This window comes from Mustela lutreola, chromosome 7 (assembly GCF_030435805.1).
Source record: "Mustela lutreola isolate mMusLut2 chromosome 7, mMusLut2.pri, whole genome shotgun sequence".
NCBI classification, from domain to species: Eukaryota; Metazoa; Chordata; class Mammalia; order Carnivora; family Mustelidae; genus Mustela; species Mustela lutreola.
The window spans coordinates 104,355,352-104,369,145 of NC_081296.1; the positions used below are offsets into that span (position 1 = coordinate 104,355,352).

At 41.8% G+C, this 13,794-nt stretch overlaps 1 pseudogene; it reads left to right on the forward strand.

Annotated features, from left to right (window-relative positions):
- The first annotated feature begins 5,465 nt into the window (after nucleotides 1-5,465).
- Nucleotides 5,466-7,075, forward strand: LOC131837235 (POU domain, class 5, transcription factor 1-like; annotated as a pseudogene).
- The last annotated feature ends 6,719 nt before the right edge of the window (nucleotides 7,076-13,794 follow it).

A 13,794-nucleotide genomic window follows, 5' to 3' on the forward strand; every position in this document is an offset into this window, starting at 1 on the left:
TGACTAAATATAATCAGAACATGCACCAGAGAGATCAGAGAATATGTACATCTGGAGACTTCAGAGTCAGTCCTCTTTGACTGCACACTTACTCCCTTCATTTAGAATAAAACAGTGGTTTGGCAGTGATTGTATTGTCTCAGCTGAGTTTGTATTAAGTTACTAACATCAGAGAAAACTTCTACTCAGCCTGACTTCTCTCAAACCAGATCGAAAGTTCTCTGGTTATAGCTACTGTAAGTCTCAGACACTCAGAGGGATGATTCCAAGTCCCAAACTTTCTATTTTACTATCCCCAAAGCCAATAAAATGTCCCCTAACCTATAATATTTCTGTATCTAAAAACACCTTCTAGCTTCACACTCCCAAAGCAATAAAAAAGTCTTGCTACAGGAGCTGAAGACATGGCATCACCACATTCCTCATCCACTTGTCTCTTTCAATATAGAAGAGTCTTCAACATAAGCCTCTTCAGAACAGAGTTTCAAATCAAAGCTGATCCATACAATATCCAGATTCACCAAAAATTAAAATAATAGATACAAATGGAACAAATTATTTATTTCTATGCTTGGAAGACTGCTCTCAGATTACACAAAATCCATTCTCAAAGATTTTTCAAAAGATACTAAAGAAAGCCATTCTTCCTAGACTGTGTCTTAAACTTGAACATGTGAGTTTTCTCATGATACCTGAAGGTAGCCCAAGTGAAAAGGCATATTTAGGTCTTTATACTTCTGCTGGGTTCCTTTGCCATCCACCAGCTCCCTCATGTGAAGGACAAGATACCAAACCGACAGTGAAATCAGGGAAGTCAAAAGAACAATAACAGACCCACTCTATTACCAAAGATGTTTGTAAAAAGTGGGACTGCAAAAGGAAGCAGCAAATTATGTAAGCGATTATAAAGATATGAAAACTTAAGTTTGGGAATAAGCCTGGTCCCCTGGCTGCTCCTGTCTCAGCTTTGGTACTAACAGTCATTGAAGCTCCTTAACTTCCACAGCAAGAGTCTGAAACCAGTTCAAGGCAGATGAGACTGGTATAGTGTACTACAGGCCAGTACACTACTGGTATAGTGTACTCAGGTCTAAATGCCACATCTGCCAATTACTGGCAATGATTTAATCTCTCAAACCCCAGTTTCCTCATCTATAAAGGAGAATAAACAGGTCTATCTCACAGGATTGTTATGAAGATAAAAGCATACCACATATGTATCCACATATACTGGAAAGTTGTAGTGGAGTCCATATGAAACATGGTTTATGTGAGAAAAGGATTAAAGAAAAGAGCTGAATGAAGAAATTTCAACAAGATCAGGGATCTCCAGAGGGATGAGGGGAAGGCCAGACAGAATGCTTCTGGTGGGAAACTCTGAGGAGGATCACAGGAAGTTGATTGTAAGCAGAAGCAGTAATTAGTGATTGTTACAAGACCCGGAGGCGTGACCACCATTTGACCCCAATCCCAATGTCAATTGGGCTGGATATAGAAACAGAGAACTAAAAAGAGTGTTGCAAGCATGGGGCTCACTCACCCTCCATGTTTAAGAAGTTAGCGAGAGAAGCAAAGAGCTGATCAGCTGAAGAAATAGAGCTCCACTGTCTGATCCTACTATGTCCCAGGGATCACTGAGCTGTGACTGACATGAGAGGGGCTGATGTCTAGGGCAGAATCCCAGGGTCAGTCCATGGGAGGAGTACCATGAGGAACATGGAGTTTTCAGGGGTACCAGCATCTGGGGCATTTTAGGAAACAGATAACTGACAACATTCAGGCCACACGGACCACAGAACCTGGTCTACGGGACCCATTGGGAAATAAGCTCCTACTTGGGAAGCACCAGCTTGTACCCCCTTCACAAATGCTCTCACAGGAAGAGTGTAGGACAGAAATTGAAGACCTGAACCCCTTGATGCTCCACATGCCCATAATCTCTCCCAACATTAAACTGTTCTTACAAAATAACCCTAAAATTTTGTAGCATTCAAAGATGGCACCACAATGCCATCCAGGTAACACAAGTGCCCAGATGAATAAACTCAGGTGTTCCTGTGTAGAACAGAACGATGTCAGTCAGTCATACTGAGTGCATAGAGCCCATCACCGGCCAAACAATGTAGCTGCTCTTCACCATTTGATGAGCCAAGGAGATAAACACAACCACAGGACCTGTGCCTCCAAAATGGCAGGAAGGGTGAAGAAGTCACGGATTCTTGCTCCACTCTAACATATCCTGTGACCTGGGGAGAGCCTTTCGCTGGGCCTCAGTTTTCTCATTTGTACAATGAGAAAATTCTTTCTAGCACCTTCCACCTATAGATCAAGGATCTGGGGTTTGAAGCTTCAGCCACTATTTCCTGCTATAACAAGATTCAACACCACATCTAGGACCACAGTGAAAGTCAGGGGAAATTGGCTCTTTGCCTAGAAATGGTCTGGAATTGGTCATGGGGTTCCTCAATCCTGGAATAGGGGATTAGTGGTGAGAAGGAAAACATATTCCTCTAGCTTAAGGCAGCGTGGTGATACCATCTGGCAGCAGAATGAAGAATGTGGTTCTATTTCATCCTTGTACTTCCTCCCCCACTCTAGTCCAAAGCTTCCTGAAGTAATGACTGACTTAGAAAGAAAGTACTAGAAGCCAATATTATTTCAATTAAAACTATCAACAAGTCTAAATGTGAGGAATGGTTATTAAAAGGAAAAAATTAATTCTGCAATGTGCCTAAAATACAGATTGTCTGCAAAGTGGCCCATGTGGTATAAATACATAAACCTAGTAAATCTTGTGTCTTAAAACTCTTGGCAAGAGCCTTTATTTGACTAACCCAGACTTTTTTTTTTTTTTTTTTTTTTTTGCCTTGGCTGGCCCAGATATAGAAGAATTAGTGCCACTGAATAACATATTAGGTGCTTGCTTTTTGTAGTAGATACATTGTTCTTTGTACTGTTCTAATGCCTTGTCATATAACTTAGCTGCCACCTGAACAAGGAAGCAACTATTCACATTTTTTTAATACATCTTAGCTGAAGATTCAAACTAAGTTCAGGATCATTTGATTCTTTGATTCTCTATCCTCTTTGATATATGTGTTTATACAATCAGCACAGGAATGATTATTTAAAGTTTGATTTTTTTTCTGAAATGTATTGTCTATTGAGTTCAATGAAATGCAGAGCAGTATTTCAACATCTCACTGGTTTTGAAATTTGGTTTCTAGTTGGCAAATCTTACATTTCTTTCCATTTTCTTTGAAATGCTAAGAAACCATGTGTGTATGTGTGTTTGTGTGTATTCTTTAAAAATTTATAGTCAGCTCTGAAATTACAATGTAATAGCTTTAAAACGGTCCAGAGTGCCTCTAATGGGAATGAATTATAATGGAAAGTATCAAGAAAGGCTCTGAGCATTATTTGGAAAGCAGCTTTGTTTCTATCTTGGTTTATCCTTTGCCAATGGCCCCATTAGGGTATCACTCAATCAGTCTCTCTGCTGGATAGCAAGTTTACATTCACCAATGTACTAACCAGTCAAAGAAGTGTAGAAAGCTCTACTTGGGTAGAGCCATGGCCCTCTTGAGAAAGGAGAAGCTTTCTCTTGAGTAGTTTCTAATTCCACCAGTGCTAGGCATGCCAAATGGGAAAATTCCATTGTCCTTTTCACAAAATGTATTTCATGCCTCTTCCCTTGCTCCTTCTGTAAAAGCTCCATGGAGCATCAAGACAAATGCCCTCTTCTAAATGAATGAGAAAATATTTCACACCACAGGGTGTGATGAAGTGAGCTGCTACTTAATTCTTTAGCCTTACAGAAAGGCATGTACCATTTTAATGGTGCGCTAAAAAAAATGTAACAATGAAATTAATATAACAGTAATCACCTACAGTTATGAAGTACTTATTACATCCTGGACTCCTCTACTGTTTCTGATACATGGAATGAGCTCCTTTAATCTTCAGGCAGATCCACACACAAACTCTAGGCGGCAGTATTGTCCCAATGTGATAGATGAGAAGGTCGAGTCTTCCAGTAATGTCCAGGATCAAATTAAAAAGAAATCAAGTAGAGGGACAACTGCGTGGCTCAGTGGGTTAAAGCCTCTGCCTTCAGCTCAGGTCATAATCCCAGGGTCCTGGGATGGAGCCCTACATCGGGCTCTCTGCTCTGCAGGGAGCCTGCTTCCTCCTCTCTCTCTCTGCCTGCCTCTCCACCTACTTGTGATCTCTGTCCATTAAATAAATAAATAAAATCTTTAAGAAGAAAAAAAGAAAGAAATCAAGTAGAGCCAAGTTCTAAGCCCAGTCTGATTCTAAACTGGCACTCCTAGCCAGTCATATATGCTTGACAATAGAGGACATTTTAGAACATCAACAGGTGACTTGGAATCAGTGTAAAGAAGAAAAAGCAGTGTTACTTAAATCGCTTTCTGAAGAAGTCCTCTCAAAAAGAAACCTGTCTTGATTATGCATACGCCTTAATTTTTTTTTTAAAAGTTAATATTTAGTAGGTGCCTAGTATGTGCCAGGCATTTCTCTATTTTATATGTATTATATGGATCCATATAACCATTATCATTTTAAGTCATTCCAACGACCATCTTCCAGATGAGGAACCTGAGGCAGGTAGAAGTTAAGCAACACAGGGAAGGCTACACACCCAGTGTGGAACCAGGTGGTTTGGCCCTAGAGCCCAGCCTCTTAACATGACCCTAAGCTATGGACATGTTCACTAGTGAAAACAAAATCCTAGGGACAGCACCTGGGGAAACAAAAGCCAGACAATGAAACAGCAAAGCTGGGTCTACATAAGAAACTAACAGGAATTTAGGAATAGGGCAGAAGACAAAGAAGGACTCAGAATCATTTCAATGACCTTCTACCCAAGTCCAAAAAAAAAAAGATGAACAAGAAAAATCTGAGTCAGAAAGAGACATAGGACCACTCAAAATGGAGATGTGTTATATTTTATTTCAAGTTGCTTGCTAAGTAACCATCCCATGACACACAGAGCCTTGAGAGGGGGCACTTTTGGTACCACTGGAATCGGGATGGTGTCTGCAGCATGGTAAAGGGCCAGCAAGCACTGGAGATACAATGCAAAATGTCAGCTGAGATGCCTGGGATGAATGGAACCATCTTCCATTGATCTACAGAGAGGAGATGACCCTCCACAAGAGGACAGAGACGGAAGCCAATTTCATTCAGTCTTAATGGGCAATCCCATTGAAACTAAAGGAGGAGTTGGGGACACCAAGGCAGCTGAAATCTGGGTTGGGTTAGACTAAAATCTTCTGATTTCTAAAATTAAATACACTCATTCAGTCAGCATTTATTAAGGGCCCACCACCTTCCAGGCTTTATTTAAAATAATAGGAACACAGCAGTGAGTAAAACAGACTCGGTCCCTGACCCCTCGGAGTTTATAATCTAGCGGAGAATACTGACAATTAAGCAATAACATGCAGTGCCATGTGACAGAGGACACAGTAAGGGCACACCAATGCCAGGGAGCAGATGACAAAGGGCCCTACACTAACCCAGAAGACGTGAAGCTTCCAAGGAGGTATGTTTATGCAGACAGGTGGAGAAACCACTGAGGAGAGTCTGGAAGAAGCTCTGCATGAATGAAAAGGAGGTCCCGTCTGGAACTTCTCTCAGGAAAAGGAAAAATAAGGGGAGCAGTGGCAAGAGATGAGGCTGTGGAAGGAAGGCAGAGTCGGATCACCGGGGGCTTGGAAGCCATGTTGAGCAACTGGGGGCAATAGGAAGACAATCCGTGTGAAACAGGGTGGTGATAAAACCAAATGAAAGCTGCACTTTTTAAAGTTAAAAAAAAGATAGGTGAAGGGGCGCCTGGGTCGCTCCGTTAAGTGGACAGCTCTCGATTTCGGCTCAGGTCATGATCTCAGATCTAGCCCCATGACAGACTCTGCACTCAGCACAAAGTGCTTGAAATTCTCTCTCTCCCTCTGCCCCTCCTCTCCCTCCCCAAGCCCTCCCTCCACTGGCATTCTCTCTCTCTCTTTCTCTGTAAAATAAATAAATAAGTCTTTTTAAAAAATAGGTGAAGAGGGCATCAAAATTAGGTTTCATTTTCCTGAGCTGAAGATCTGTGGTTTTTTTTTTTTTTTTTCAGTTGACAAAGATGTCACTCCTACAGTGAGATATATTCTGGAGCCATCTATAACCATCTTCACATAGGGTGTAAATTTGCATGGTGCCCAACAGCAAAGGCCATTCCCCATATAATCTGGGGACTGAACCCACAGTTATCACCCTTCTGTCTACTGTGTTGACTCAGATTCCACAAAATTATTTTATTTATTAAAAATGCACCTTCAGCCCCCCTGGGGCTGTGAAGCCGGACAATGAGAAGCAGGAGTGAAACCCTGAGGAGTCACAAGACATCAAAGCTCTGCAGAAAGACCTGGAACAGCTTGCCAAGCTCCTGAAGCAGAAGAGGATCACCCTGGGATGTACTCAGGCCGATGTGGGGCTCACCCCGGGGGTTCTCTTTGGGGAGGTGTTCAACCAAACCACCATTTGCTGTTCAGAGGCTCTGCAGCGGAGTTTCAAGAACATATGTAAGTTATGGCCCCTGCGGAAGTGGGTGGAGGACGCTGACAACAAAAACCTATGGAGATATGCAAAGCAGAAACCCTCGTGCAGGCCTGAAAGAGAAAGTGAACGAGTATGGAGAGCCGCGTGAAAGGCAACCTGGAGAACACGTTCCTGCAGTGCCCAAAGCCCACCCTGCAAGAAGAACAGCCACATTGCCCAGCAGCTCAGCCTTGAGAAGGACGTGGTCTGAGTGTGGTTCTGCAATCGTCGGCAGAAGGGCAAACGGTCAAGCAATGACTATTCCCCACGAGAGGATTCTGAGGCTGTTGGGTCCCATTTCTCAGGGGCACCATTATCCTTTCCTCTGGCACCAGGGCCCCATTTTGGTACCCCAGGCTATGAGGGCCCTCACTTTACTATGCTGTACTCCTCAGTCCCTTTCCCTGAAGGTGAAGGCTTTCCCTCTGTGTCTGTCACCACTCTGGGCTCTCCCGCGCGTCCAAACTGAGGTGCCAGCCCTTCCCAGGAGGGGGTGCCCGAGGAAGGGGGAGAGTGCGGGAAAGAGAACCTGGGGTTTTTACCAGGGCTTTGGGGTTAAGTTCTTCATTCCTAAGAAAGGATTTGGGAATACAAAGGGTACGGGGGCAGGCAGTCTGGGGGGACTGGTTGGAAGGAAGGTGAAGTTCAAGGATGCTCTTGTTTTTAATCCCCGCATCACTTTCTTAAATAAAGAAGCTTGGGACACAGTAAAAAAATAAAAATAAAAATAAATAAATAAAACAACACACCTTCAGGGGTGCCTAGGTGGTTCAGTCAGTTAAGCATCCAAGTCTTGGTTTCATCTCAGGTCATGAGATTGGGCCCTATGTCAGACTCCGTGGTCTGAGGGGAGTCTCTCCCTCTGCCCCTCCTCCCACTTTCTCCTCCCACTTTCTCTCTTGCTCTCAAATAAATAAATAAATCTTTTTTTAAAAATGGACCTTCAGGGGCGCCTGGGTGGCTCAGTGGGTTAGGCCACTGCCTTCGGCTCAGCTCATGATCTCGGGGTCCTGGGATCGAGTCCCACATCGGGCTCTCTGCTCAGCAGGGAGCCTGCTTCCCTCTCTCTCTCTCTCTCTGCCTGCCTCTCCCATCTACTTGTGATTTCTCTCTGTCAAATAAATAAATAAAATCTTAAAAAAATAAAATAAAATAAAATAAATAAATCTTTAAAAAAAAAAAAATGGACCTTCAGCGCAGGTCAAACACTATTCTAAGGACTTGACAAATATCAACTCTATGAAGTACGTACTCTTATGATCCCTATTTTACAGATGAGGAAACTGAGGCTGAGAACAGTCTCACAGCTAGTAAATAGTAAAGCAGGATTCTAACCACTGGTTTCATAGCCCATGTACTCAAATCACTACTCTATACAGCCTATCAGATTGATTTTAAGGAGGCTAAAGACAAAGCAATCTAAGTAGGTACAACATTCACTAGTCATTTGCAAAAACATTTATTGAGCCTGAGACCAGAATGGGGAAACAACCATAAACATGGCCTACTCCCTGCCTCCTAGCCCACCGTGGCCAGTCCAGCAGCAGAAGAGACCATACCCCAAAATCACAATCCATATAAGAGGAGGGAAGAGAGGAGGTCAGCACATGCAGACAGACATTGCACTCCCCTGGTGACAGAGATGCCACCAACAAGAATTCCTGCAGAGGTAGATGCTACAGCTCACATTGAAGGGTAGGTGGGATTTGACCAGCCGGACAAAGAACAAAGGAACACAAGAACACATCAAATGGCTTTGTTTGGGAACTAGCAAATTATTCAATGTGGCTAGTGACCAGGGATCCCTGGGGGAAATAGCAGGTTAGGGGATTGGAGAGCTAGGATGCTTCAGGCTTATCTGAGCAGGACTGTACCCTGATAAATACAAAACAGCCAGGTTCTCAGAAAGCACATGTTCTGCTCATAAAACAGATCATACAGTAAGAACGCCCTAAAAGCAACCATCCATTTGTCTCTGTGGATCGTTTTACTGTTTCCTTGGCAAGAAAACCTTTGCCAAAATCTTTCTCTCCAGGTCCAGGGTCTTCGCTCTGAGGCCCAATTTTTAAAATACACATCCCCCAATCCTTTCCCCGTGGACCTGGCATCCAAACCTTGTGAGTAAATTACGAATTATCCCATGCCAGATGGAGTAATACCTTATAAAAGGAGTGACTACTCCACCTCAGGACTTCTGTCCTTCTGAAAAATAACTGAACTCTACGCCAAGGATAAAAATAAATCCCTAAATCCCAAAACAATCATTTTAAAACGCTCTATCATCTCCTGTCCCATAAAAGACCCAGAGCAGTATTTTAGAGGTGCATGCAAGCTTCTTCAAAACACCTCCAGCCACTGTGGGTTTTCACATTCCTCTTCTAAAAGTAATAGTCGAGACAATTCTTCTTTTTAATTAATTGTTTTGATTTCTATAAGCATTATGCTTATAGACTTTAAGCCAAGAACATAATCTGACAAACCTAATTGCACACATGTTCATATGCACTTCATACACAAATACATAGTATGTTCAAATGAAAAGGCCAGGATGGAACTGGAATCAAACAGGCATAAAATTAATTAACATGACTTTATTTTATTCTCTATTTCACGCAAAGAGTTTCCCAATAACTTTTATTCTTGAAGACTTCCAACAACCCCACAGGGAAGACTAATATCTTTTAGGCATGAATATTGCAAATAATAAAAGGAGGTCCATAGAGATCACAGTGTGGCTACGACTTTGTGTGAAATGAAGCAGAATGTTGAGACAAAATGTAGGTCATTCAGGAGAGAAAAATGCTCATGAGGAAACAAAGAGAGCCTCTCGTCCAACCTCCCCATTTCACAGATGAGGAAACAAAGGTCCAGAGAGAGACCCACAGACGCATGGCCCAAAAGTAGATAACCATCCCACAGCCACATTCTCTGACATCTACATCAATTTTTTTTCAGATTCTTTACTTCTCCAACTATTTTAGATATAACTCCTAGGGGTTCACATAAGAGAGTCACAAAGGGTTCAGCAGCACAGTACAAAGCTCGAGTATCAAATGCGCTTGAAGACTGGAGAGGAAGTAATGTTTTACTAATTTAATATATAAATATTGGAATAATACAAAAATAGTACAGGTTTTTACATTTTTAATTGCATGAATTTTTCAGCATGTTGCAGAAGACTTCAAAGAAAGGATGTGCTTGTGGAAGCCTCTTTGGACCACCCCCACAGACTGTCCAGGGGATCAGGTTGTCCCACAAATGTGGAGTGAGCTTTTCCCACACACCAAGCTCTAGCCTGGGTTTGATCCTGAAAAGCCTAAGCTCAAAGGAAAACCTTTGAGCAGGACTAACTCCCGGGCCTGGGTCATTCTTCTCCAAAGCAAGGAAGAGGAATGTGGTTCACTTGTAGGAGAAGTAGAAAAGAAGGGAGCACTTTGGGAGAGCTACGGAACAACTGTTTCATCTCCAGAAAGCAGAGCCAGCCTGTCAGGAGTGCTAACATTCAGAAGAGCAGGTGTATTTTTTTTAAAGATTTTATTTATTTATTTGACAGAGAGATATCACTAGTAGGCATAGAGGGAGGCAGAGAGAAGGGGAAACAGGCTCCTTGCTGAGCAGAAAGCCCCATGTGGGGCTCCATGTGGGGGTCGATCCCAGGACCCTGAAATCATGACCTGAGCCAAAAGCAGAGGCTTAACCCACTGAGCCACCCAGGCACCCCAGACGTATTTCTGACACTAGTTATAAAGGCTTGTGTTTGCTCTTAATGGCAAAGCAGGAAAGCTGGCTCCCCCACTAGACATGAAGAAGACCTGAGTAAGCCACACAGCCAGGCCCTAGGGACCACAGAACTCTCTTATGATGGGCCCGCACAAGACTACAGTCTAGAATAAGAGACACACAGTCCCAGGACAGGGTTTTCTCACTGCTCCCTTTCAAGAAGGAAGTGGGTCATGGTCATAGATCAAAGTCCTCGTAGTAATTTGTCTTTATTTCTAAGGCTCCTACTTCTAGGTTAACCTTATCATGCTCTAGGCTCTAGCCCTGCTGTCTCTCACAAGTTCTCCCTGCTCTTGGCTCTAGGAAAGAACTTCTGCTTCCTCTGGGCCCACCCTTCCCCCAGCCTCCAGGTTCCAGAGCTGCATCTGTGAGTTGTTGTTGTTGTTGTTTTAAGATTTTATTTATTTATTTGACAGACAGAGATCACAAGTAGGCAGAGAAGCTGGCAGAGAGAGAGGAGGAAGCAGGCTCCCCGTTCAGCAAAGAGCCCGATGCGGGGCTCGATCCCACAACCCTGGGATCATGACCTGAGCTGAAGGCAGAGGCTTTAACCCACTGAGCCACCCAGGAGCCCCTGCATCTTTGATTTTTTGTGTGCTTCATCTTTTGTTCTTGTTTCAAACCCCGAATTCTATCTTTGTTGTGACCACTCACATGTGAGTTGCCCTCTGCCTTAGAGCATTCCTAGATCACATATAACAGTAGATTAGTGATTTGCCTTTCCTATTTCCATCAGCTATATTTATTACATCAAAAAGTAAATCTCCTGAAAACATCTTTGTCTAGAGAGAACTTTTCTTCCTTTCTCCATGATTAATTTCTCTTTCTGCATGCAACATTTTAAAAGCATTTTGCTGAGGGTGCCTGGGTGGCTCAGTGGGTTAAACCTCTGCCTTCAGCTCAGGTCTTGGTCTCAGGGTCCTGGGATCGAGCCCTATATTGGGCTCTCTGCTCAGATCAAGCCCCATATCGGGCTCTCTGCTTTCCTCTCTCTCTCTCTCTGCCTGCCTCTCTGCCTACTTGTGATCTCTCTCTCACTCTGTCAAACAAATAAAATCTTTAAAAAAAAAAAAAAAAAAAAGCATTTGCTGTCTTTCCAGAATGTTAAACATGTTTGTTTTTCTTTTTAATTCTATTAACTTAGTCATAGGACCTCTAATATCAACAGGAAGACACATTCTAATAGAACTGAGAAATATCAACTTAAAAGCTTTGGAAAGGCAGATGAAGCAGCATTATAATCACCAGGCTCAGAGAGAACAGAGGGCAGTAGTGAGATGCCAAACTAAAAACAGGCATTACAAGAAAGCCTGATCATCAAAGGCCATCCTATGTCCAGGATGCTAACAGCCAGGTACACATCTCCTGTGAGGAGACTCAGGAATTTGGGGGAGAAACTGAATGACCCAGAGAAAAATAAGATCTAATGATCCTAATCTCGTGAGGCTTCCTTAAAAATAAGGTTCACTTACAACCTGATTACATTATGGAGAAGTCTACCTTATACATACAGAGTTTTCTCTCAGCCCTTCAGTTCCTCAAATTTACATGGGAACAGACAAGCAAGGATCACTAGAAATTGGAGGAAAGACTTCAGTATAAAAGAGGGAGATCACAGAAACAAATAGAAAAGCAGCACTTGAAGGAAATGGGAAACTGCAAAGAAAGGAAGAGAGAAACTTTGTAAAATCTGTATAAAATGCCCTCCGTGAAAAGAAAATAAGGCTTTCAAGAAACTTGTGGAGCTGGTAGGATGAATGGTGTGCTGGAGCTTCTGGAAGAAGTTAATGATTGGCATCAGACAGCTCTATTGATGCAATTAGGAAATACAGCAATAGGCACAGAGACAAAGTCAATAAAAAATGAGATAGTAACAATTCCAGGAATAATAAAAAGAAACTTGGAAGGGGTTCATTACTTAATTATTGACTTTAAATTTCATTGATTACCCTGGAATGTTATAGTCAACCTGAACAAAAAATTAGCACAAGGAAGGAAGCCTATCATATTATGTCTGGCAAACATGGGCTCAGCAATGTGAAATATTTACAATAGTCATAATAATGTAAGTAGGATTACTTACATTATTTGGTTACTTAACCAAAATTTGTGATCTAAAAATATGTCCAAATACTTTATGTGCATGAATTAATTTGGTAAAAGTAAAAATTAATTTAAAGTGAATAAGAAAAAGCTATGGAAAATTTTCTGGCAATTACTCAAGAAATGGAATTACCATGTGATCCGTAAGTCTCACTTCCAGGTGTATACCCAAAAGAACTGGAAGCAGGATCTCAAAGGTATTTATACACCCATATTCATAGCAACCTTTCTTGCAATGGCAACCCAAGTGTCAACCAATGAGTGAATGGATAAACAAAATGTGGTATATTCATACAATGGAATATTATTCGGACTTAGAAAAAAAGAAAATTCTGACACCTGTCACATATATGAACCTTGAAGACATTATGCTCTATGAAATAAGCCAATCACAAAAAGACAAAGACTACATGATTTCACTTTTAGAGGTACCTAGAGTACCTCGAATCCATAGAGACAGAAAGTAGAATGCTTTCTTTCTCTGTAGAGTGGTAGACCAACTGTTGGGGACTGGAAATAGGATGGAATGGGAGTTCTTTAATAAGTATAGAGTTCCAGTTTTGCAAGATGAAAAGAGTTTTTAGACTGGTTGCACAACAACGTGTTAACACAACTGAATTGTATACCTAAAAATGATTAAGAGGGTAAATTTTATGTTATATGTATTTTGCCACAAATTTTTAAGTATTTAAAATAGGAAAAAGATTTTTTTAATAAAAAATAAATAAATATGAATAAGGGTAAAAAAATCATGATTATCCAAAAATATTTGTAAGGTTTACTTCAGTATTGAAAAACTATTGTACACATAAAAGATACCTTATTATCTAGTGACAGACTTTCTCAAGATCCATCCATTTATTTGAGAGAGAGAGAGCATGGGGGAGGGGCAGAGGGAGAGGGAGAAAGAATCCAAGCAGACTCTGTGCTGAGTGTGGAACCCTCTGCAGGGCTCAATCCCAGAAGCCCAAGATCATGACCTGAGTGGAAACCAAGAGTTGGTTGCTTAACCACCTGGGCTCCCCAGTGCCCTGCTAGTGACAGACTTTAAATTTCACCAACTATCCTGAAATGTTATTCCCAATGTGAAACAATAATTTCTCAACAAATCCATGTTTTCTTCACACATAGATGAGCCAGTGAAGAATGAAATGTTTTTGTTCTGTTGGTGGCGGTCGTGGTAGTGGTGGTGGTTTAGTAATGTAAGGTTTAGTGTAGTCATATTTTAGTTTCAATCACTGAAGTAAAATAGTACAAATCCAGATGGTCATCATATTGAACAAATGTACCAAAAAAAAATAAATA